The sequence below is a fragment of the Bufo gargarizans genome, chromosome 6 (assembly GCF_014858855.1).
Source record: "Bufo gargarizans isolate SCDJY-AF-19 chromosome 6, ASM1485885v1, whole genome shotgun sequence".
Lineage (NCBI taxonomy): Eukaryota > Metazoa > Chordata > Amphibia > Anura > Bufonidae > Bufo > Bufo gargarizans.
In genome coordinates, this window is record NC_058085.1 from 17,517,176 (window position 1) to 17,540,951 (window position 23,776).

The window sequence follows — 23,776 nt, forward strand, 5'->3', positions numbered from 1 at the left end:
GTTTTATCTCCCTGTAAAAAGGAGTAACTGAAGGAATAAAGCCAGATACTGACCACCATAAAAACACATAAGGGAGGTCACTAACGGGCTAAGCATGAAGATGGCTTCTCTTATATGTGTTTTTTTTTATGTTTAACAAGAGATGATTTATGGTTAAAACACATATCACATTCTGAACATGAAAATTGCTTCTCTCTTATGTGAAATCTCTGATGTTTATCAAGATCTGATTTACGGTTAAAACATTTCCCACATTCTAAACATGAAAATGGTTTCTCCCCTGTGTGAATTCTCTGATGTGTAACAAGAGCTGATTTCTGGTTAAAACATTTCCCACATTCTGAACATGAAAATGGCTTCTCTCCTGTGTGACTTCTCTGATGTATAACAAGATGTGATTTATGGTTAAAAAACATATCACATTCTGAACATGAAAATGGCTTCTCTCCTGTGTGAATTCTCTGATGTTTTTGAAAATTTGATTTCCGGTTAAAACATTTCCCACATTCTGAACATGAAAATGGCTTCTCCCCTGTGTGAATTTTCTGATGTGCATCAAGATCTGATTTACGGTTAAAACATTTCCCACATTCTGAACATGAAAATGGTTTCTCTCCTGTGTGATTTCTTTGATGTATAACAAGTTCCGATTTACGGTTAAAACATTTCCCACATTCTGAACATAAAAATGGCTTTTCCCCTGTGTGATTTCTCTGATGGTTATCTAGACCTGATTTACGGTTAAAACATCTACCACATTCTGAACATGAAAATGGCTTCTCTCCTGTGTGAATTCTCTGATGTATAACAAGATATGATTTATGCTTAAAGCATCTACCACATTCTGAACATGAAAATGGCTTTTCCCCTGTGTGAATTCTCTGATGTATAACAAGATGTGGTTTATGCTTAAAACATTTCCCACATTCTGAACATGAAAATGGCTTCTCCCCTGTGTGAATTCTCAGATGTACAACAAGAGCTGATTTAAATCTAAAACATTTTTCACACTCTGAACATGAAAATGTCTTTCCTCTTACATGAGCTGTTTGATGTTCAGCACCTCTTCTGTGACTTTTATTTTGTGTTACAGTCTGTGATGAATCAGAAAATCGGACCTGTTTAAAATAATCAAATAATGCATTGTTGCTATGATTGGATGAGGGTATATCTTGCATATTTGCATGCTCTTCAAGTGTGTCTCGTGTGATACCACAATCATCTACTTCAAACTCTGAAGATACCAGATGTTTATCTGAGTTCCTGGTACAGTCATCTGCCAAGAATAAAATACATTTTATTATTGATGAATAACATTAAAATTGTGTTGAAGTTTTATAACTTTTCCAATAAAATAAAAAAAAATCCACAGAAATTATAAGGCATGGCGCAAAATCCAAGTATCAATTGACTAAAACAGTGGTGGCAAAACAGACCACAATCTAATAGTAGACCAAGGGGCATAACTAGAAAACTCTGGCTCCCACCTTGAGCAACTTCCCTGCAACACCCACCCAATCAGTCATTTAAAAGATATATAAATAAAACATTTACTAGCGCTGGACAAGAGGCGACGAATCTGCTCTTAGTGCCCCACACAATAGTTATCTCCCCTCAGTGTCCCTTTCACAGTGGAATTCCCCTTTAGTGCCCTCTTCACAGTACTGATGCTGCCTAAGTGCCCCCACTCAGTAGAATGTCCTCTTGAGGTCTCTAAACAGTAGTTATGCCCCCTAAGTGCCCCTACACAGTAGTTATGCCCCCTAATTGCCCCCTGCAGTAGTGCTGTCCCTTAGTGTCCCCTTTACATCAGTGAAGCTCCTATACTGTGAATAAAGTGAATAAAGTTAAAAAAGTAATACCGAGCACATCATGCTCTTCCCAGCAGCAGGCAAATATCTGGTGTTCAGTGGTGAGACTTTTTTGTATGACTTCTTAAGGCTACATTCACACATGAAAAAAAGGCCATAAAAAACAAACACACTCAGTTTTTCATGGCCATTTTTTAACCATTTTTTGAATCGCTTTCTTGGTTGTTTTGCATTCATTTTTAAGGGCAATTATTTGAGGATGATTTTTATTTGCTTTTTTTATTTAATTACCAATCCCTGCAGTTTACATAATGTCCCCTATAGTGGCCCCGGGTAGTAATGTTCCCCAGGGTGTTTTGTTTTTATGTTTTTCATTTTCAATCAGTAATCTCTTTACGCTGCTCATAGCAACGGTACAAAGACAGACCATTTTGTCACTTCACATTCAGAAGGGCCTTTTTAGCCACTATGAATGGCTGGACAGTCCCCTGGACATGACCAACACCATCTGCAAGCCACGTTGCTTTTAAATAAATTGATGCACCATAAATTCATGATGTGTGCCATGCAGGGAACATGTGTTATTTCCCCCAAATGAAGTGCAGCCATAATGTTCCTGCCATTGTCACCAACCACGTTGTCCAGCTGTAGATGAAGGTGAGAAATCCAGAAGGAGACTTGCTGCCTGATGCAGATTACCAACTGATCTATGAAGCTTCTCTCGCCCAAGTTCATCAGCTTTAAAGAGGACCTTCCATGTTTTTTTTTTTGTGTGTAGATAAATACCTTTCCTTGCGGAGTACCCCTGCTGATACTGCCACCCTGACAGTTTTTTTCAAATATTGCTCCGACACCCCCTTCCCCCCCTGCAGTTTTTCCGCTCAGTATGTTAATACTCAGCATCGGTACAGGGAGGCAGGGAGGAGGCTGTGCCACGATCCAATCACAGCGGAGTGCGTCACAGCCAGGGAGAAGGAGACGCCCATTGAGAAACCCTGGCGTCTCCTCCTCCCTGTACCGATGCTGAGTATTAACATACTGAGCGGAAAAACTGCAGGGGGGCACGGGGAGCAATATTTTTTTCAAAACAGGCAGGGTGGCGCATCAGCAGGGGTACTCCGCAAGGAAATATATTTATCTACAATAAAAAATAAAAAAAACATGAAAGGTCTTCTTTAAGACAACATGGCAATGCTTCAGTTTGCACATATAAAAGGAGGTAGAAAAAGTGTAAGCAACAATCTGCTCTGTTTTTGTTAGAGACAGGAGAATGTCCATTGAGGAGGACGTGGATAAGCCCCTGGTGTAGGGTATCAGATAATCAGCAATTGCAAGCTGCAACATGGTGGCCAAGACCGTACAGCGGTTTAAGAAGACAGGTTCCACTCTCACACGCTCTCATTCTGGTCACTGGAAGTTCAACATGGCACCTCATAGCAACAGAATCACAGAATCTCTGAGGGACATACTCAATACTGAATAAAGAGAGGTTTTGCATATTTTGTTTCCGTTTTTTGTCATTTGCAAATCATTAAAGGGGTTCTCCAAGATTTTCCTCAGCATAGGTCTTCAATATGAGATCAACAGAGGTCCGGTCCCTGCACCCCCACCAATCAGCTGTCTGAGGAAGCCTCAGTGCTCACCGGAGCTCCAGTTAATACAAAGCCTCCTCACAGCTTACCAAGCACAATGCTGTCTGTTGAATAGTAGCTATGCTTGGCATTGCAGCTCAGACCAATTCACTGGAATGGGACTAATCTGTGCCTAGGCCGTATGACCGATGAACGTCACATTGCATGGCCAGGAAGAGGCCTAAGAGCGCGCAGAGCACTGTGTTCTCTCCTTACATCTGACCGACAAGGCTGCCGGGAGTTGAATCCGCCTCCAATCTGATATTAATGACCTCTCCCGAGGATGGACTATATCTATCATATATAATCAAATATACAGGGCCGTCTTTACCAAGGGGCAGCTGCCCCAGGCCCAGTTGCTCCTGGGGGGCCCAGGGCAGCTGCCTCTTGAGCCCTGCAAGACACTGCCCCGGGTGTCAGGCTGTAAGATACACAGGGGGTGCTGCCATGCCATGCCTGCCTACACTGAGTCCAGGCATCGTACTGTGTTAGAGCTGTGATCTAGGACCTTAGATGACATCATCACCGTGTGACCAGTAACCTAGCAATATTATTGGTCACATGGCTATGAGGTCATCACAGGTCCTACCAGGAGTGTTGCAGAAGTTAACTGTGGGGCTTTTTTGTGTGAAGATTACATCAGAAAAAGGTGACAGGGGCTGTTATGTTAATATACTGTAAACTACTGTATAGTGGGGTGCTGTATACTGTGTGGGGGCCTGTATACTGTGGGGGGCCTGTATACTGTGGGGGGCCTGTATACTGTGTGGGGGGCCTGTATACTGTGCGGGGGCCTGTATACTGTGCGGGGGCCTGTATACTGTGCGGGGGCCTGTATAGTGTCTGGGGCCTGTATACTGTGTGGGGGGCTGTATACTGTGTGGGGGCCCTGTATAGTGCTATACTGCTGTACTGTATACTGTGGGGGTCTGTATAGTGTATATTGTGGGTGCTGTATAGTGTGGAGTGCTATACTGCTGTACTGTATAGTGTGGGGGGCTGTATCGTGTATAGTTTGGGGTGCTGTATACTGTGGGGTGCTATACTGCTCTACTATATACTGTGGGGTACTGTATAGTGTGGGGTGCTATACTGCATACTGTGTGGTGCTGTATACTATAGGGTGCTATACTGCATACTGTGGGGTGGTGGGGTGCACTGTAACACTAGGTTTAGCCGAACCCTGGTCTCTTTCCTGCAGAGCGGTGCCCACTTCCAGCCTGAGCCCAGCTGCCCAGAGCACTGATCCTGAGCCGCTGGAGTCTTCAGAACTGTAAGTATTTACAGTCATTCACTGTACTCTACCAGATGTGTGGATTTTTTGTGTGTGTGTTGTGGTGGAGGGCGTGATTGCCTACTAAGGTGTGGGAAGGCTGGATCCAGGGGGCCCAAGTAAATTTTTGCCCAGGGTCCAATCAATATTATTTTTTTTTTTTTAAAATATATTTTATTTTCCAAAAAAATTATATATAACATTCTTCTATTTCAATATCACAAAGCAGTAAAATGAGAGTGCATTAATAATAATTCCATCTAAACCTGTGCTGAGTTTCTATTTTATTTATAGGCCCCCCCTATCCCTCCCTCCACCCCCCCCCCCCTTTTTCTTTCCGCGGGACTGCCGTGTCTGCATCTTTAACCTTGTTATTGTTTCCAGTTGCCAGTTACCCCCCCTTCTCCTCCACTTAACCGCCATGTCCACATCGACTAACATTATTTCCAGTTACCCCAGATCCGCTGCCAGACTGCCTCCCTCCGTGCTGTTTGGGCTAGAGTGTGTTCATACTGCCTAACTCTGTTCATCCACTCCAACCACTCCTGAAAACTGGGGTATTTCGTGGTGCCCCAGTGTTTCACTATTATTATTTTGGCTAGTGCAATGCCCCGAAGCCACAGTATCTGCTCTGTTTTATTTTCGTCTGTCTCTGGGAGTGTGCCCAGGATGGCATACTCAATGCATGCCTGGTACTTCATAGGGGAGTAGTCCTGCAGTTTCCAAAATATTTTTATCCAATATTCATTTATCCCTGGGCATTCCCACAACAGATGTTTATAATCTCCTCTGTCTTTGTTGCATTTATAGCAGTTCTGTTTCCTATCTTTATAAATGGTATGCAATAATGCTGGTGTGTAATAGAGGCGGTGTATGATTTTCAAAAGAATCCATGCATGAGCGGGTGAAACGGTCGATCTTTTAATGTTTCTGTACACAGTGTTCCAGATTATAGGTTCCCCTTTATGTAAGTCTCTTTCCCATTTAACCTCACCCCTAACCCTAAGTTCACACCTGAGCGTTTTACAGCGCGTTCAAACGCGCTGTAAAACGCTCAACACATGAAAACCAATGCTTCCCTATGGGAATGGTTCTCACCTGAGCGTTTTACAGCGCGTACGATCGCGCTGTAAAACGCCCGACGCATAATCAAGTTCTTGAGCTTCTTTGGGGCGTTTTGACGCGCGTTTGTGGCCATAGGACACTGCAGTCAATCACACAAACGCGCGTCAAACGCGCGTTTACTATTACAAAAAACGCGCATAAAAATGCGCGACAAAAACGCGCGTAAAACGCACGTTTGAGAAACGCTCAGGTGTGAAAGCAGGGTAAATGTGATCATTTTTGTGTGTTCATATTTTAACTTAGCGTATATATGTGATATGGAGGTGTTAAATGTCATGTCTTGACAAAGATCTAAAAAAGTATTCCTTACTATCTTCAAATAATTCTTATTCTCCGTGTGTTGTATAGCGTGACGTAATTGTTCATATCGAAATTTATCTGTAAATCCTAATGTAATGTCTGGTAATATTTCATTTAAGGGCTTAATCAGTCCTTGATGAAAAACTTGTGCAATTAAATATATCCCATTTTTTCCCCAATATTCAGCGTGGCCTAATCGCATAATTTGTGGTAAGTGTGCATTCCCCCACAGTGGGGTGTACAGAACTGCTTCAGATACGCCCGCCATATCTCTAATTTGTTGCCAGATATACCCAAGCATTCTACAAAACGGGTTTGTTATTGTTTTCTTCTTGAAAATAGCGGTTTCAAGAATATGAAAAAGATCCGACCATAGTCTACAATGCTCCCCAAAAAGAAGACAGATGCATTTATTCCTCCGATTCCTCACACACCATCTCAATTGGGCAGCTAGATAATATCCTTTTAAAAAAGGGATGGACATTCCACCCTCTTCTTTATACAGATACTGAATCTTAATTCTGACTCGTTTGCGGCCCCATATCAGTTCGTTAAAGAGGGTCTCTAACTTGTTGAAGAACTTGTCTATCGTGATTGGACTGGCGTTGAAAACATATAATAACATTGGTAATAATGTCATTTTAATAAGCGCTATTCGGTTGATTTGTGACAGAGGGAGCTTTAGCCATGTTCTAATTTTTTCCCTAACTTTATCTATTATTGGGAGTATGTTCAGTTTCAAATAATGTTCCAGTTTGGTCCCTATCTGGATACCCAGGTACAGTAGGGAGTCTGCTGGGGTCAGTATACTAACCCGAAAATTGTAGCCCCGTGGAACCGGGCGTCTCAATGGAAGAAATTTAGATTTTTCCCAGTTTATATCGTATCCAGATAGGGATCCAAACTCATCCAGACTTTCCATGACCCTAGGCAAGTTTATATACCCCTTCCCCAAAAAGAGCAGCATATCGTCCGCGTATAAACTAATTTTGTCAGCTTCCCCCTCGCACCCGAAGCCAGATATTTCCTCATCTGTTCTAATTTTACATGCAATTGGCTCCAGGAATAGCGAGAAGAGCAAAGGGGAAAGGGGACAGCCCTGACGTGTTCCTCGGTACAGGTGAAAAGGGGCAGATCAATCAATATTAAAGACGGCCCTGCATATATATACTGTATATCACCTATAAAGCTGTCACATTTCCATCCATATTTAATTTTAATTTTAGCTGAATTGGTGAATGTAACGCTGAAAAAACTTACAGAAGAGAGAACCTAAAAATGTAACATAAAATTGTATTATCCAGTGAAGGAGTAGAATCTGTGGGTCTTCTCTGCTTTACTTAGTGGTCACTACTCACCTGGGCGGTTATCTGTAGGACTGTCCTCTGTACTCTGCTCATCACCCCTCACATATGTCTCTGTAGGATTAATATTGTTCAGATCTTCACCCGGATTCACAAGCTGTGAGAGAAATATTGTAGAAGTCATCAGACGGTTGGAGAAGTCGTGTGGTAGGTTTTATATGACCTGTAAAGACGACCAAAAATGACCGGACAGCAGGAGTTATCTGACCCAAATATCTGCAGGTCTCCTGTATAAATCCAATCTGATTGCTTCGTTATTCCAACCAGTTTGCAATGCAGGGAGAGTAGCCCTTATATTCCATCCCTAACATTACATTGTGTGCATATAACATTACACTGTTTGTGCAACTGTTGTCCTTGCTGGCCGCCCCAGGGCTGTGAAGTCGGTAAGCCAAGGTTCTTTCGGTCCATGGCTTACTTACCTCGGAATGGGCATAATCATCTGCTCTGCTGCAGCCAATGACTGGAAGCAGGTGACCATGTCTGTGCTGGCGAGGAAGCAAACAACATTTACTGGAAGATGGACATAATTGAGCCAGCGTTACTTATTCCTGAACAAACCCTTTAATGCTGTCTTCCTGTTCTATCTATCAGTTTTCGGATGACTGAAGGCATGAAGATACCGTACCTAGTATAAAGGGACAGAGGACATCTGATTAGCCCCCTTATCACTGTATATAGTATAAGGACAGGGGAGAACACAGGAGAGGAGAGGACTGATTATCTATCACCACTAGAACTCTGCTTATCACAGATAATAGTATAAGGACACAGTGGCTTAGCTAAAGTTCTAAGGGCCCCATTTTGGATAGGGCCCCCACCCCATAATAAGTTTGAATGGGTTGTAGTACACTGCCGCTGATCACTACACAAACTCACAGCGTCTAAACCCCTATAGCTATAAAGCCCCTGTAAGGCCCCCTACGTGTCCTAGTAGTTTAATGCCCCCTTATAGTGGACCCAGCAATAATAATGCCCTGGTTGTGTTACCAGTATTAATAATACCTCTGACAGTGCCTTCAGTAATAGTAATGTCCCCCCCCCCCCCCCCATACTTCCCCCAGTCCACAATCCCATCCTCTTTGTCCTCAATAATAATTTAGCACTTTTCATGAGCCAGGGAGAACTGTGGCCAACTACTACTACTCCTGGCCGGTACTGATACCGCTGCTACCACCCACATTATAACTCAGGGAGGACGAGGCATGGGTCTTTCATTTTGTAGTCTTCCGTTTTCCAAACAATTTATTATGAGGCCTATAAATGAAAAGTCAGGGGTTCTGTACACACAGATTATTAAACAGTACTAGCAAAATTGCAAGTGTGTTTTCTGGAATTTAAAGACAGAGGCACAATTATAGAGCAACTAAACTTTTCTTTCACTCAGATGGACTGTGTAAGGGCATAGTTATAACTGTTCTTTTTTTTACAGCTTTTCTTTCTCAAAACCTCAAGTTGCTACATAGGCTTATTGCCAGCACAGCACCCCAAATAGCATTCTGCTGCTATGCTGAGCAATTGCACATTATTGGAAAGGCCTTATATTCATGTAACTTACTAATATACTTCATTCACCGGTTCTGTTCTCTTCCCTGTGTAAATTCTACACAAAGATCATGTGGTCCAGTCCCTAAACTTGTCATCCACTGCCCGTGCCCAAATACATTTTGTCTCCGTCGCCAAGGACTCTGTAGACGATTTTTAAACTAGTGTTGGTGGCTCTACCGAGGAGCGCTCGTCCCCGCTATGGTCACATGTTTCCAGTCCCATGCAGTCACATGGTATAGATACAGTTGAAGCAGTCCAGGTGACTGTACATGTGACTGTAGCGGGGACGAGCGCTCCACAGAAGAGGGGATCTTGACAGAAACTGAATGAGAGAATTGATAACCCAAAAAATAGTCCCTGTACAGGGTCACGCTTATTGAGATAAAACATAACTTTTACTATTTATGCTAAAAGGAAATACAAGTGTGATCCATTAAAACTATGGGGGTCCCGCTGTCACTATTATGTTATGGTGTACAGATCACGTCTATCATCTGATAGGATATTGGAGTGAGGTGTTGGCTCAAAGTGCGCATGACATTCTGGTGGGGGGTTGATCCTCAAGTATTTTAGGGTGAATCTATAGGTATCTAGAGTACCCAATATGTCCCAGGTCTAGTAGTCTCTATGTGGTCTGGCTGCAGGCTACCTACTGGATTCTTCTAAAATAGCAGAGGAGCACTCGATTTTGTGAATACTCGCTTTAGTTAGCAGTGATACATAGGTGTGGAGAGTGTCCACTCCTAAGGTCTCCCCTTACCTACTTTCCACTCTTAGGGGTGTAGAAAAGGAGTAAGGGGAGACCTTAGGAGTGGACACTCTCCACACCTATGTATCACTGCTAACTAAAGCGAGTATTCAGAAAATCGAGTGCTCCTCTGCTATTTTGGAAGAATCCAGTAGGTAACCTGCAGCCAGACCACATAGAGACCACTAGACCTGGAACATATTGGATAATCTAGATACCTATAGATTCACCCTAAAATACTTGTGGATCAACCCCCCCCCCCCCCACCAGAATTTCATGTGCACTTTGAGGCAACACCTCACTCCAATATCCTATCAGATGATAGACGTGATCTGTACACCATAACATAATAGTGACAGCGTTCAGATCACACATACACACTCCTATCAGAACCTGGGTGTGGAGAAAGACCTCCTCCACTGCTGGGGTCTGCCCTTGCTCTTTTCCTACACCCCTATGCAGAGGAGTTTTTGTGAAATTCTTACTGAATCCAATTAATAATCATTTCAGAAACTTACTGTTTAAATATGTGCTTTCCCAGTTTATTGGATAATGTAGGAATGATATCTTCAGCAGCATGATATGTTTAGGGACATAGAGAAGACAAGGAGGAGTAGCTGGTGGGGAGCGAGCCCTGAAGAGGGATCTGTTAAATGATGCTGTAATCTTGTAGTTCACAGGACGTCAGCCACACAGGACAGACTGATCTCCTGTCTGACAGGTCAGAAAGCCTCGGACTGGTGGTCAGACTGGAGATCACATTGCCAGGTGTCCATAATCAAAGGGTATAAAATATACGGATTCTTCTGAACATCTAGAAAATTGCTGGTGAGTTGACGTTATATGTGCTGATGAAAATAATCCTATACTGCTTTTCCAATGGGGAAAAAAAAGGCTTGAGCAGGATTACAATAAAATGTGGCAGGTCCTTGAGCTTCCCCTGAGTACAACCCAAACTCCCCTGATGAAGCCACTGCCCTGGTGAAACATGTAGGGAGGGTTTGCTCATGGGCATCTTTTTTTAGTTAGGAAACCACTATTCTCCCTCTGGCACGGGATAGTGCTTGCAAACAAATAGACCTACAGAATCTACCTCCTGATGGAAGTGTGTGGGCAACGTTCAAAAACTGCTGGTGAGTTAGAATTACCGTATGTTTTCTAGGTACGTCTTAAGAAAACAAAATATTTTGGAGGGCACTGTTATAGGGGGATCTGTGGAGGGCACTGTTATAGGGGGATCTGTGGAGGGCACTGTTATAGGGGGATCTGTGGAGGGCACTGTTATAGGGGGATCTGTGGAGGGCACTGTTATAGGGGGATCTGTGGAGGGCACTGTTATAGGGGGATCTGTGGAGGGCACTGTTATAGGGGGATCTGTGGAGGGCACTGTTATAGGGGGATCTGTGGAGGGCACTGTTATAGGGGGCTCTGTGGAGGGCACTGTTATAGGGGGCTCTGTGGAGGGCACTGTTATAGGGGGATCTGTGGAGGGCACTGTTATAGGGGGATCTGTGGAGGGCACTGTTATAGGGGGATCTGTGGAGGGCACTGTTATAGGGGGATCTGTGGAGGGCACTGTTATAGGGGGATCTGTGGAGGGCACTGTTATAGGGGGATCTGTGGAGGGCACTGTTATAGGGGGATCTGTGGAGGGCACTGTTATAGGGGGATCTGTGGAGGACACTGTTATAGGGGGATCTGTGGAGGACACTGTTATAGAAGGATCTGTGGAGGACACTGTTATAGGGGAATCTGTAGAGGACACTGTTATAGGGGGATCTGTGGAGGACACTGTTATAGGGGGATCTGTGGAGGACACTGTTATAGGGGGATCTGTGGAGGACACTGTTATAGGGGGATCTGTGGAGGACAGTGTTATAGGGGGATCTGTGAAGGGCAGTGTTATAGGGGCATCTGCGCCATTACATATAAAGTGTATACACCAGCCTCTAGCAGTACTGCTTTGCTAAACTTGCAGTAATCACTTATCTGTGAGCAGTACTCGCTATTCATTAATGAAGTGTGCGGGGCCGGAGCGTGACTGAGTAAGTGACGTGCGCTGCCGGCCTGACCGCTGCGTGCATGGAGAGTACTGCTTACAGATAAGTGATTACTGCTAGTTCAGCAAAGCAGCACTGCTAGGGGCTGCTGTATACACTTTATATGTGATGGCTGCTCCTACCCTGATAACGCCCCTCTTCACATGTCACTGGTACATCGCAGGCCGCTATGCATATGCAGCACAGCACGGCCTCCGATGTGCCGGCCATGTAATACTGCTGTATTCGCTTTATAGGACACAAAGCTATTCCCCCAGACTACTCTTATAAAGCGGAAAATACGGTATATGTGCTGATAAAAATAATCATATACAGCTTTTCCAATAATTAACTGCCAATATTATATTATACTCTATACAAGTAAGAAGGGTGACTTGTGTCTAGATTTGTTAGAATGAAATCTGTGGTATGAACTTGGTACTGCCACCCTAGAGTACAAAACCCTTGAAGATAATGATGCATTTATCTACCGAGGTTCATGTTCAAGCTAGGGTTGAGCGGTAAACCGTTGTCAACGATATGTAGTCATTTAGAAGAAAAAAGAATTAGAAATAATGTCTGTAGAAAATAATTTACAACAATATTTATGTTCCAGACACTTTTGATGAACTAAAATCATGATTTAAAGGTAATAGGAAAGAAAAACGCATCAAATTCAGAAAAAAAGCAATGAAATCGCATATGCGTTTTTTTTTTTTGGCTAAATATGTTTTTTTGGTAAAATAGGCTTTTTGAGAAAGAATCCCAATGGAGGAGGGACAACCCTTCCACGCAAGGCTTGGGAAAACTGCCTTGAGTGCATATATATTTATTGTTTTAAATGGATTTTATTTTTTAAATGTATTGTACAAGTAAATGATGATAATAGCAAATATGGGAGGAATGAGAACCCACATTATTATAAGTATTATAAGCAATAAATATCAGAATACGACCCATTGAAACCAGAATGAAAATACTGGAATGGAATCCAAAAACTCCAGACCACCTTTTGAAAATATAATTCCAAATCCAGTTCGGATCTTTTGAAGAACCATCATCGGGTATAAATTACCTCGATTTAAGGAATGGGGGTATGCCACTGAGGAAGGGGAAGCGTCTCCCCGAAACGCGTCTGGCGTCAAGCAAACTTGGATGAATACCCCACTTTCCGATTCTACCTAGTGCACTACAAAGAAAAGAAATCCATCTATCTTAAAAGACTGCGACACGTCATCCAACAGCGCCGGCAAAAGAAAGGTCTGTGATCCTCACTTTGGACTGGATTCTAACATCACCTGTGAGAGACACGTGGGACGTGAGTAGCTCCATAGCCGGGACGCCGGCAGATTCAACGGAGTAAGAGCTCAACAGTAAGTCCCTTTTTTGACCGACGGCGCGGGTGAAGGTAAGCCCACAGTAGTGGGTATTATACTAAGAAGCATCATATCAAATGAACCACTGCTGGTTATTCAAGTAATGATTTCTGCTACAATCAAGCCAAACAAACAGTAGATTGCAACAGTCAGCAGCAGGAAAACTGACATTATTCAACCAGTTTGTAGCAGCCTTTTGATACAGACGGTTTAACAAATTGTGTTCAAACACAAGTGAACAACAAAAATCTAGACATTCACGGATCCCAAACAGTGTGACATTTCTTTTTGATTGCTTATAGGATTATACACTTTATATCTGATGTATAGTTATATCTGATGTACTTTGCTATTATATGGATTTTTTAGCTGAGTGAATGCTGTTTGCACCAACCTACCTCTGCAAACCAGATAGAACTATCGCACCTGGGACTGGACAAGTCTGGATGCGAATGATAGAGAGGGGTTTCATTTGGAGCCATCAGCACCCATTCAATACTGCTTTTTGTTTTATTTTATTTTTTTTATATATTATTGATCAAAATTTAGTTTTAACATTTTATTGTAGTTTTATTGCACACAATTCCATGATATATGCCCAATAAAGTGTCCTATATTTCCATATAAGAGTGACCATTCCATCTTCTTTTTACGATATACCGCGGTATTAAGAAACAGCGATATGGCGATATCGCTGTTTTCAAATAACCACGGTATTTGGCATATGCGTGCTGACTGCTCCTAAATCTGTGTCTGCCCACCCCTGCATAGTGCATATGTGTACCGTACATATTCATTCCTGCAGCGGCCTCCCCCGGCTCCGAGGCGCGCAAAGTCAGCAGTCCGTGTCCAAGTCAAGGTGGGGGAAGAGAAGTGAGAGACCCTAACGGCCCAGGTGTCATTAATAAAGGTCTTCTGTGGTCCTGCCTGCAAGATGCACTGCACATGGGGATGTCACTTGATAAACTATAATGTCTCCCTTGCTGCCCCAATACAGATGCAACAAGAAGACATTACTGTATGGGGGCCACAAGACATTAATTTACTGATGGGGGAGGGGTTACAAATTGTTGGCCCATACAGTATAATGTCACCTTGTGGCCCCCAAACAGTATAATGAAGTGCAGCAGTTCACAGAGAAGCCCATCTTAAAAGTCTAGACAGGCAGAAAATTGTGAGAAGAACCAGACAACATGTAATGTCTATGGTCAGCTGTAATCCTGCCATCTCCATCTTTCTCATTATACAAGGATAAATCATATAATACTGGTGGATAAAACAAGACTGAACACAAGATCTTCACAGCCTTCTACAGACCATAGGGGACATTTCATGAGACCTTATCTCCATCTACCTGATTATCCTGTGGGACATTGTGATGTTCTTCTGACCCATCCTGTAGAAGGAGAGGACTGGGACATCTCTCCGGTGTTCTTATCTCTTCCTTAACTGTAGGAAACACATCAAGTGACTGAATCCATTCCTTACATACAGATAATGAGAGGACGTGTGTATTTAGTCATGTCTATTACCTGGTGATGTGAGGGGCCGGTGATCCTCCATCATGACGTCCTTGTACAGATCTTTGTGTCCTTCTAAATACTCCCACTCCTCCATGGAGAAATAGATGGTGACATCCTGACACCTTATAGGAACCTGACAACACAATGATGCAGTCATCACCCAGATCCCTTCATAGCGTTCCTGTATAATGTCCCAGCATTCCCAGCAGTGTCACCTCTCCAGTCAGCAGCTCAATCATCTTGTTGGTGAGTTCTAGGATCTTCTCTCTATTGATTTCCTCGTGTATCAGGGGGTGAGGTGGAGGCTCCATGATTGGGCTCAGGGTTCTTCCCCATCCTTCAGACACAGGGGCCTGACAGCGCTCACTAGAGGTCTTCTTCACTACTGTGTAGTCCTGGTTATGGAGAGACACAGTAATAAATATTACTCCATACATCTCCAGAGTCCCTCACCTCTCCAGTCATGTCCATCTGTTAGTAACATAGAGAAGATGATGTAATGTGACATCATCAGAACCTCTCACCTCTCCAGTAAGCCGGAAGAGGATCTCTAGGGTGAGATTTATTATACTCTCTGCCATATTGTCCCTGTCCATCCTTGTCGGGTCAATCAGGAGAAGGATCTTATATAGAAGATATCCACTGAGCGGATCCTATATTGTAGGAGCCTGAATGGAAAGAAGATGACACAATGTAAAATCCTACAAAATCTCATGTAAAATACAATAACTGGAGATAAGAGGAGACATCAGAGGAGATAATAAAGTGTAGATGTTGTGTTCTCTCTTTTTATATGGATTGAAACGTGTGTGAGGTCAAGGCAGTTTCATGATATGTCAAAAAAATCCAATATATATATAAAAGAGAGACATGTGAGAGAAAAGGACGGCACTCACCCCTTCTTTGCGCTGAATCAAATCTTCTTTATTTGCAGTGGTGAGCAGAGAGCAGACGGGTCCCAAGAGGGCTCAGGATATATAAGGACATGTCACAATACCAGGAGGACGCGGATTTTGCCTTGGAGTGGCGCAATGCACACTTAAAGTTCTCACTAAAAATTCAAGACATGGTCTTAAAAAGAAATGAAAGAGAATATCACTCCGTAAAACTGGAATTAAGTAAGGCAAAAGCGGAACTGTCAACCCGTCTAACAGAAAAACAGTATAGTGATTTTGAAAGACGCCTGGACACTAAGCTAATCAACACCCAAAAAGAAATCAAGGAAAAGAAAAGGGATAAGTTCTTACGGGACAAACAGGACTTTGATGGGGACAGAGTGTTTACCTGGAATACCACCAATCGGATGAAGAAGCGAAGGCAGCCGCGTAGGAGGAGTGATTATTGGACCATGGACTCAGACTCCAGTCACTCCGATGACACCCCCACGCAGACTCCCACCATATCGGGTGGCACCCAGGGGACACCCCCCCCCCCCTTTGGGACTCACACAAGAAGGGGGAGGGGCAAGGGCCAAAACTCACAAAAGGCAAGGTTACAAAAGAAAACAGGTGTCCTGGAGGAATTAGGAGACCCACCATCCCCCAAATATATACAGAATCTAGTGATTAACCTGACTGGCTCAGTGCTTCCACCGGACTGTGAGCGAGTCCTCAACAGGGGGCTCAACTACAGTCTGGTGGAGCGATTTGACCCGGTCGGTTTTAAAGTCGACTTATATAAGGCAGTTAGGAAGCTCACTTTGAAAAAAATGTTCAGCAGGATTCCACTCACTAAAAAAGAACCTAGGGAGGGGGAAACACCAGTAGTGATAGGACCCTTGTGTTTTAGTGCCACGGCCAATCTTAATCCTACAGAGATAGAGTGTTTAGAATGGATGACGGGATCATCACTCAGGACCCCCATGACGGGGACACACACAGAGGAGGTTGATTTCCGGGGAGGGGTCAGATCCCTCCACATTCAATCCCTCCTTGCCCGCTGGGAGCCCCATCGACGTGTTTCAGCAAAAGGTGCTAAGTGGGGTGAAGGCACTAGTATACCCCAAGGCACCCAAGAATTTGGATGCCGATGAAGAAAAGGCCCTTAAGTGGCTACAAACACGAGATGACAATATAATAAAACCAGCGGACAAGGGGGGCAATGTGGTTCTGATGACAAAGGAGTACTATGTCACAGAAGCCCACCGCCAATTGCATAACAGAGAGGTCTATGAGACCGTTCAAACAGACCCAACGCATCAGGTACAAGGCCTTTTGAGGAGCTTACTCCACAAACACTGTGAAAAAGGTGCTCCGTCACAAAAAATGGCGGAAAAATTATTGCCCCTTCCCGTCAAAACCACCGTGGTACTTCGTACCCAAGGTCCACAAGTCACTGACTCACCTCCCTGGCAGACCCATTGTATCGGGGGTTGGGTCAGTGACTGAACCCCTGTCAAAATATGTGGATTGGCTGCTCAGGCCCATGGTTAGCAGCATACCCTCATATGTCAGGGACACGTCGGATCTCCTCCAGACTCTAAGGTCTGGCCAGATTCGATTATATCTGGCCAGATTCGAAGACAGATACATATATACTGTCTCAAACCCTTTTGTTCAGTATATCCATACTTGTTTAAAGGTATATCGACGATGTACTCATTGTATGGACAGGGACGGAATCAGATTTCCTGAGATTTGCACAACACCTTAATCAGGTGAATGACATGAATATGGCATTCACGCATAAATTTGGGGGAGATCGTCTGGAGTTCCTAGATGTGGAGATCTCAGTAAGGGATGGGGAGTTGGTGTCCGAGGGCTATCGTAAGCATTATTCCAGTTACCACGATCCAAGCGTCAAAAGAGCGGTACCCTATGGCCAGTTTGTCCGTTTGAGACGAATCAATAAATTTGAGGCTGACTATCAGCGTCAGGCCCTAGAATTGAAAAATAGGTTACTGGCCAGGGGGTACCCCCTCAGATTACTTAACCAGGCCATGAAGAAGGCCGAACAAGTAAAACCCCAAATGTGTCCTTTACCCAGTGACAATGTAGGCCCACAGCAGACGGGCTCCATGGGGGAAGCACACCCCTTTGTCTTCTCGTTCAAGTATGGACCCATGGCCCCCCTCATCAAGAGGGTCATCAGGGACAGTTGGCCCAAACTTGAAGGAGACGAGGTTCTAAAAGAGGTGTGCAATACGACACCTATCATAGCCTTTAGGAGATGCCACACCTTGCGGGACAAGCAGATTCATAGAAAAAAAAAACGCCACATGGCTGGAAAGCTGGGGCCCGAAAGGAAACCGCAGGTGTGGACATTGTTCCTGTTGTAGATTTAACCCCCAATGGAAGGTGTTAGAGTTTGGTGGGATCCAACACAAGGTCAACTCTCTTATCACCTGCAAAAGCAGGTATGTTGTATATCTCCTGAAATGCAGTTGCGGCAGGTTTTATGTAGGAAAGACTATTAGGGGTCTCCATGAAAGAATTAGAGAGCATCTTAATTCACTTTCCTCAGGTAGAGGCTGCAAGCGTTTAATTACACATATGAGAGAAGAACGTGCAGGGGATAGTTCAGCGCTTAGTTTTGCAGGCATAGAAATCTTGCACAATTTACCGCAGGGGGGTGATAAACAAAAAGAACTCCTTAGACGGGAGAGCAGATGGATATTGCGCTCCAACGCAATTGGACCCCTGGGGTTAAATGATAAGATTGACATGAGTATTTTCCTGTAAACATCTCATGCCCTCACAGCATTCGCTACATGGTGTCATGATATTTGAACATTGTTTTTAATTGTTGCATGTGATTTTGTTCATTCAGCTGTGACGGGGTTAACAGTGACGCACACCGGTAAGCGCCGGTCAGGTGTAATGCCGCTTGTGCGCATGTATTTCCACGTCACTGGCTGACTGTTTTTAAAAAGACCAGGTGAATTGAGCACCTGATTACGGGCCAGAGGAAGCGCTTAGGTGCGAAACGGCCGTCGCCCATTCACCTGGTTGCTTTCCGATGTTTGTGTCCGCTCACCACTGCAAATAAAGAAGATTTGATTCAGCGCAAAGAAGGGGTGAGTGCCGTCCTTTTCTCTCACATGTCTCTATGTTTACTGGAAGTAACTTGCTAGTTGCACGTAGGACAGAGCACCACCGGCCAGCGCTCTCAATCACACAGCAGGCACCCCGGATCTCACCCTCACTGACCTGTCCGTGACACCAGAGATTAAAGGGTTTTCGTTTTTCACTGCAGTGCCACTCCGCCTCTTTCTCTTCATATACATTCCAATATATATAAAATACAAAACATAAGTTGATAAAAAAAAAAATATATAGAATAAAATGAAGACAGACCTGCAGAGCGAACTAACACCCCGGAATGAAGACCACATTAGCCCTTTTACACTACATGTGTCTATTTTATAAAACATTTTTTTTTTTTTTATGACTTGTTGATCAACTTGGATGTTTAGTATTTTCTATATATTGGATTTTATAATCTACATCATTTGTAGGTTTCATTTGTTGGTATATAGAACAACTGAAGAAACCGCAGGGTGTGCATTGTGAATGACTAGAATACTACAAAAACAGCCTGACGCGGTCCGGCCCAGGTTCTGGTATCAGCACAGCTCCGGATAAGGAGCGATTGGTCCATCATTTTTATACTATTGCAACCACCGAGGGACAAAACGTACAGTTTAGAAATGCGTCTGGTGTAACTGCGGTATTAATCCATCGAGTGTAATTGCGGCACCAACCTATTGAGAGGAATAAGCGTATCCTTCATACCATTCCGGACACTGAAGCAGCAGAAGTCGGCGTTCCTGTATCCCTACTACACACGCGCAAGTAAGTGTACCGGCACACGTGAGAACTATAGGATCCAGCACGCATCGAGATCATAGGTGAGCAGAGGTCATCAATATCAGATCGGGATGGAAGGGGGGGGGGGGAAGGTCCGACACCCCCAGTCAATAAGCTGTATAAAGAGAAGGTACACGCTGTGCACGCCTGCCGTCTCCCGCCTGTCTTCCTGCTTGCCATAGACATGACAGCGGTGAGCAGGACAGGAGACAGCGCACACCTTCTCCTCATACAGCTGACCTGTGGGGGTGCCGGATGTCGAATATCCGCCAATCCGATACTGATGACCCATCTTGAGGATAGGTCATCAATATTAGGAGCCTTCTGAACTTCTGGAGGGTCAGGATGCGGACTCTGACACCGGGGGGATTGAATGAAGAAATCCAAGGAATTCCAGAATCTCTCACTGTTTCCCCGGGTCATTCTGCCCTTCTCCAATATGGCCCATTAATACTCCTCATCATGTGCGCATGCGCTGCACTCTGCTTGGCTCCTCCTCCCCTGTGCTGGCGTGGTGAGCACGAGACCACCGCTTCCTGTCCCACTTGCCTCCTGTGTATTCTCTTGGCATTGGGAACCGGGTTTCCTTCCTTCCTGTACGCGCATGCGCCCAAAAAATAAGTGGCGAGTATTATATTATACACTTATATAAAAGGCTTCTCACACACAGCAGCACCAACCCCAAGATGAAGGCAGCAGCGGAAACGCGCGTCGGAGAGGACACATCCCCTACAGACGTCTGTCATATCGGTTGGTGATTTTACTATTGTTTATTTCAGTCACTTTACTTGTGAATTTCCTTTCGCTGTTCTATGATTTCTGTCTCGTCAGCGCCTCACACTGGAGACCTGCGCACTTCTTCTCCATTATTATTTCTATATCTTTTTGGAGCCTGGTAATATATTTATCATCTACGAGCAGAATTACCCGGCTTCATACCGGCCACCCATAGCCGTGACATCCACAGCGCCCCCATAGCCGTGACATCCAAAGCGCCCCAATAGCCGTGACATCCACAGCGCCCCCATAGCCGTGACATCCACAGCGCCCCCCATAGCCGTGACATCCACAGCGCCCCCCATAGCCGTAACATCCACAGCGCCCCCATAGCCGTAACATCCACAGCGCCCCCATAGCCGTGACATCCAAAGCGCCCCCATAGCCGTGACATCCACAGCGCCCCTATAGCCGTGACATCCACAGCGCCCCCATAGCCGTGACATCCACAGCGCCCCCATAGCCGTGACATCCACAGCGCCCCCCATAGCCGTGACATTCACAGCGCCCCCCATAGCTGCGACATCCACAGCGCCCCCATAACAGTGACATCCACAGTGTCCCCATAACAGTGACATCCACAGCGCCCCCATAACAGTGACATCCACAGCGCCCCCATAACAGTGACATCCACAGCGTCCCCATAACAGTGACATCCACAGCGCTCCCATAACAGTGACATCCACAGCGCCCCCCATAACAGTGACATCCACAGTGCTCCATTAACCATGACATCCACAGCGCCCCCATAACCATGACATCCACAGCGCCCCCATAACAGTGACATCCACAGCGTCCCCATAACAGTGACATCCACAGCGCTCCCATAACAGTGACATCCACAGCGCTCCCATAACAGTGTCATATTGAAATGAATTCGGCCACTGATCTCACACTGCCAACATACAGAGGGTGATGCCCCACATATTTTGAGCTAATCACTGGCCCAAATTCATTTAACCCTTTAAAAACATCAGTTACTTATTAAAATCAGCGACAGTGTCCGTCTGTCCACTTTGCTGCCAGTTCTTGTGTCCAGAACCTGAGTGAGATCAGTGCCCAAATTCATTTCAGTCTTTAAATCACACTTTTCTGCCCATTTTGTGTCCGTCTTTTGTATTTTAATGCCGCTTTTACCTGATTTTCCCTCGAGGCGCTCACTGCAACACTATTACTGGTGATAAATTCTCCTCATTAAAAAAACAACAAAAATACAAAAGATGCGAATAAGAAACTGAATAATAAAAAAAAAAACTTCTGCCTCATCAGAGTCCACTGATTTGAATAAGTAACTGATGTTTTAAGGGGTTAAATGAATTAGGGCCAGTGATCTTGCACCGCCAACATCAGAGACAGTGGAATTCCGCCTGGCCCGGTCATATTCTGGGTAGAGATGAGTGAATTGTCCTGTATAGTGGTGTAGAACACTGTGCCGTGCAGTAACACACATAGGGAGTCTGCTGTGGTAGTGAAATAATACTGTCAGTCAGTATGACAGGCAGATGACAGGCGTCGCTCCTAGAATCACTGCACACGTCACTTATTTGGGCAGTTACAGCGCTAAAACTGACCAAATAACTCAAGTGTGAACTCAGCCTTACAGGTCAATGCCAGGTATAAAGAACCCTGCAGTGGCCCAAGATTCTACCATAGACTGAAAGAGCGCATTCCTTTTACACCGTCAACAGCTGATTCCACATGGATTTCTACAGAACCTGTTCTGTCACACGCTGATACAAGTAGTATCCCCATGACAGAGTGGAGAGGGTGTCAGCAGTCACTGTTTATTTTACTCTTCTCTTCTGATCCGACATAAAGAACCCGCCAAAACACGGATCCTGTCTTTTATGGCTCCACCATCAGTCGGTCAGCATTTGCTCAGAAATTCATCAGTATTGCTAAGGCCAAAAAAAAAAAAAAACTAGGAGTGCATCCAAAACAGAGATGACACGTGATTGGAACATTTGCATGTCTTCTGTGTTTTGGACCCACTCCTGCTTTCGGCTCCCAAATGATCAGTCAATCCTGATGCCAAATAGGGATACAGGCCTTATGGATGCTCCAAAGACAGGATCCGTGGGGCTTTTCATTACAGGCAGATCAGAAGAAGGGTAAAAACATAGTGATGTCAACAAGGTCAAACAGGGGCACTAGTGGCCCCGTCACAGAAGGTAGCAACAGCGAGAGAAGTCAACATAGTGGCCCCATCACAGAGTGGGGAAGGTGGCAACCGCATGAGGATTCAGCACAATAGCCCCGTCACAGGGTGGGGAGGGGGGCAACCACATGAGGAATCAACATAGTGGCCCAGGGATAGAGTGGTGAGAGTGGCAACAGCATTGAGGAGTCAACATAGTGGTCAGTCACAGAGTGGTGAGGTGGCAACCACATGAGGAGTCAGCACAATGGCCCCGTCACAATGTGGGGAGGGTGGCAACAGCATTGAGGAGTCAACATATTGGCCTAGCGATAGAGTGGTGAGAGTGGCAACAGCATAAGGAGTCAACATAGTGGTCAGTCACAGAGTGGTGAGGTGTCAGCACAGTGGCCCTGTCACAGAGTGGATGAGGTGTGAGGCAACAGCATTGGTAGTAACAGCACAAGATGGCAGTAAAAGAAGATGGAAGCTGGTGTGTGGCATCAGGTGGAAGGTAAAATCAGAATAGTGGCTGAAGCAGGTGGCCAGAAGAAACAGGTCTTTTTTGTGTGGCACCCAGAATGATCTAGTCTGATGCATCAGGTACTGGCAAATGAGGTTGGAATTTCCTTCTGAATTAATAAAGTCGTATGATATATTATGTTATATTTAGAGATGAGCAAATTTCTAAAAAATTCAATTTGGCCAGTTTGCTGAATTTTTTTGAAAATATTTGGTTCGATCCAAATTTATTCACACAGAATTGCATTAAAAAACGTCTATTTCCAGGCTGCAGAAAGCCTTTATAGTGTTGTAGAACACTGTGCCTTGCAGTAACACGCATAGGGAGTGTGCTGTGGTAGAGAAATAATACAGGGAGTCATGCAGATGACAGGTATCGCGCTTAGAATCAGGAGTCTGACCGCTCGCAACACCAGCTCCCACGACACTCTCCTCATCACTACTTGCCTGCCTAGCGGAGGAAGCGGTGGATGTCTCCTCCAGATCTTGGCTGGGCAGTAGCTGCTGACTGTCCTCTAGTAGCTCGTCCTCGCTGTATAGTGGAGCTGAGCCCACAGCATACATAACTTCTCTGGCTGGGGGAACAGAAAAGGACACAGGCAGGTTGAGGACAGGTGAGGGCACAGGGCCTGCTCCAGGGCCATGCCAACTAAGGGTTGTGTCTGAGGAACCCACCTGAAAAAAAAAAAAAAAAAGAATCCCTCAGGAGGTTGCTACGCTATTGTGATGCAACAAATTGAGATTAGGTGGTCACTAGGACCTAAGCGTAACTTTGCAACCTCTCTGACTAATGT

At 44.7% G+C, this 23,776-nt stretch overlaps 1 protein-coding gene and 1 long non-coding RNA gene across 3 annotated transcripts in view; one reads left to right on the top strand and one right to left on the bottom strand.

Annotated features, from left to right (window-relative positions):
- Positions 1-23,776, top strand: part of LOC122940401 (zinc finger protein 585A-like) — a 245,560-nt gene that overhangs the window by 91,554 nt on the left and 130,230 nt on the right. The window lies entirely within an intron of this gene.
- Positions 15,075-23,776, bottom strand: part of LOC122940466 — a 37,994-nt gene continuing 29,292 nt past the window's right edge. The window contains exons 1-3 of one of the 2 annotated variants that reach the window (XR_006390287.1): positions 15,635-16,110; positions 15,263-15,406; positions 15,075-15,133 (exon numbers count right to left, since the gene is read on the bottom strand). This is a non-coding gene — a long non-coding RNA (uncharacterized LOC122940466). Of the gene's footprint in view, positions 15,134-15,262; positions 15,407-15,634; positions 16,111-23,776 lie in introns of those variants that run through there. The other variant, XR_006390288.1, reaches the window with a different exon arrangement.